This window comes from Bombyx mori, chromosome 7, assembly GCF_030269925.1.
Source record: "Bombyx mori chromosome 7, ASM3026992v2".
Classification (NCBI taxonomy): Eukaryota; Metazoa; Arthropoda; class Insecta; order Lepidoptera; family Bombycidae; genus Bombyx; species Bombyx mori.
Genome location: NC_085113.1, coordinates 12,639,592 through 12,642,758, shown reverse-complemented (window position 1 = coordinate 12,642,758; position 3,167 = coordinate 12,639,592).

The following is a 3,167-nucleotide window of genomic DNA, read 5'->3' as shown; positions in this document are numbered from 1 at the left end:
AGACCTTAGAACTTATATCTCGAGGTGGGTGGCGCATTTACGTTGTAGATGTCTATGGGCTCCAGTAACCACTTAACATCAGGTGGGCTGTGAGCTCGTCCATCCATCTAAGCAATAAAAAAAACAACTCTATCTCACTCTCTCTCTCTCATCAAAGAACTCTTTAAAAAAAAGCAATGATTTAATAAGAATTAAATGAAAAAGCAAAGAATTAATATGTATTTACAACTAGCTAGACGTCTATAAAATTTTCTAACCGAAAAAATATATGTGTATAAACCATTAGAATAGATAAAACCTTAAAAAACAACATTATTATTAAAAACGAAAGAAAAAATCTTGATATTGTATTGGTTTCACGGCAAAATTTTTAGTGACTACTTAACTTGCTTGAAAGTGAAGAAATACTCTCAAAATCCATTAATTTGCAACTCGCACTCGCACATACAATAATCGAGAGGCTCACTTCGGTAAAGCTATTCGATACATGAGACAGCAACATAAGCAAACCTTCTCTCTCCCACAAAATGAGATTCATAAGCTTACCACTAGGTGGCACTGATACAACCTCACACAAATTAAACATAACATTAACATCGACTGAGTAATTAAAAAAACTCGCACTAAGCACAGGTACATTACCCATTACCCGACTAATTATAAATATCGTTAGAAAGCTTGGCATTTCAATTAAACGCCTTAAAAAAAACCTTGCGTGCTACCAATATAAAAGAAAAAAATATCGCTTCTCAAGATGAATAAACGTCCTGCAAATCGAGTAACTCGCACTCAGAGCTCCGCACGTTTCACCGTGAAGAGCGTACACTCGATGCGAGTCATTCGATTCGATTTTTGAAACTCGCACTAAGCCTACAGGAGTGTCAGGTGCAATAAAATTAATAACTGACAAATGTCATCTATTGCTTCCCGCGCTAGCGATTTTCCACACTTGTCATGATTGTTTTTATCAACAGTTTTTTTTTTAAATTAATAGATATAAATTGACCTAACAAAATTGATTTAGACACTCGCTTATTTGGCGATTCCATCTTTTAAACATATTTTCTGTTACAAACGACGTTCCGCATATGAAGATGGACGAGATATTTCGAAAGTACTTTGTTCTCACGAGTTGAACTTTGAATCCAAGAGCGAACTAAGAGAAAAAAATTAAAAGCTGTAAATATAAAATGGAAAACGATGTAATGCATTGATCAACTATACAAATGTTAGTCTATAATACACTTTTTTTAAACAAACCAATTCAACTTTCAATATTTTTTCGTGCAACCATCCAGAAAGGTTATTACTACTCTCCATAAAATAAACAAAAATTTTCATCTAGAAAAAAATGTTTATTTATTTATTATTTTTATATCTATGAACGAGCTCACGACCCAAGACGGAGATTATAAATATGAACAACGTGGATGCCATCACTTAAGTTGAGATCAGAGGTTTATTAAGGTGTTTCAATTGTATTGCAATTATGTACGCAAGTTATATTTTGTCCAGGCTTAATTTGTTTTTCACTACGCTGTGGAAGTCATTCGTGAACATTAGCTAAGTGCGTATTCATTAGAGAAATGTGTACCAGAATTCTTTTTTTTTTTATTGCTTAGATGGGTGGAATTATGAAATTATGAAATTCCGTGGACGGCCAAGAGGACAAATAAATCTATCCTGGATCAGCTTCGCATCCGAGTCAGGCTCTCAACAATCTGTTACCAGAGGATCCTTAGCTACTTCGGTCATATTGCCCGCCGACAGTCAGATAACTTGGACAAAGTGATTGTGACGGGCAAAGTAGAAGGAAAGAGACCCCGCGGCCGATCACCTAGCCGTTGTTGTGATCAAATAACCGCCCTAACTGGGCTGGCAGTCGCAACCGCCATTCGAGAAGCTGAGGACCGGACGAGATGGAAACAGCTCACGAGACAGGCCACGGTCAAGTTTCAGGGACACGACCTTCAGCAATGAAGAAAGCGACGAAGAAGAAGGGTGGACTTTTTATTGCTTAGATGGATGGACGAGCTCACAGCCCACCTGGTGTTAAGTGGTTACTGGAGCCCATAGACATCTACAACGTAAATGCGCCACCCACCTAGAGATATAAGTTCTAAGGTCTCAGTATAGTTACAACGGCTACCCCACCCTTCGAACCGAAACGCATTACTGCTTCACGGCGGAAATAGGCGGGGTGGTGGTACCTCTACCCGTGCGGACTCACAAGAGGTCCTACCACCAGTAATTACGCAAATTATAATTTTGCGGGTTTGGTTTTTATTACACGATGTTATTCCTTCACCGTGGAAGTCAATCGTGAACATTTGTTGAGTACGTATTTCATTAGAAAAATTGGTACCCGCCTGCGGGATTCGAACACCGGTGCATCGCTTCAACACGAATGCACCGGACGTCTTATCCTTTAGGCCACGACGACTTACCCACAGCCCACCTGGTGTTAAGTGGTTACTTGAGCCCATAGACATCTACAATGTGAATGCGCCACCCACCTTGAGATACGAGTTCTAAGATCTCAAGTATAGTTAGAACGACTGCCCCACCCTTCAAACCGAATATTTGAATATACCTTCAGTGAAATACTGAAGAATATATTCGAAATGTTTGTCAAGTTAGGTTTTGACTATTGCTTCGAGAGTCCGTAGAGAAACGTTACGTGAATGGAAGCACCTTGACACATGACGTTGAAATCACGATTTTAATCTTAGTTTTTTTTTTATTTATTGCTTAGACGTGTGGACGAGCTCACAGCCCACCTGGTGTTAAGTGGTTACTGAAGCCCATAGACATCTACAACGTGAATGCGCCACACACCTCAAGATATAAGTGCTAAGGTCTCAGTATAGTTACAACGGCTGCCCCACCCTTCAAACCGAAACGCATTACTGCTTCACGGCAGAAATAAGCGGGGCGGTGGTACCTACCCGTGCGGACTCACAAAAGGTCCTACCACCAGCAAAGTGTCCCACACAGCAACCATGTGTTTTTGTATGGTGATAACAAGAGTGTGGTAATAATTCTTTCCATTTTCCGATGAATTCTTTAGTAGCTTTCAGGTCAACCACGAGAGAAAATGCAGTGAAGCTATAGACAGAAAAAATAATCTGCTAAATTCACGGAAATTTTGTTTTAAGCCTTCATTA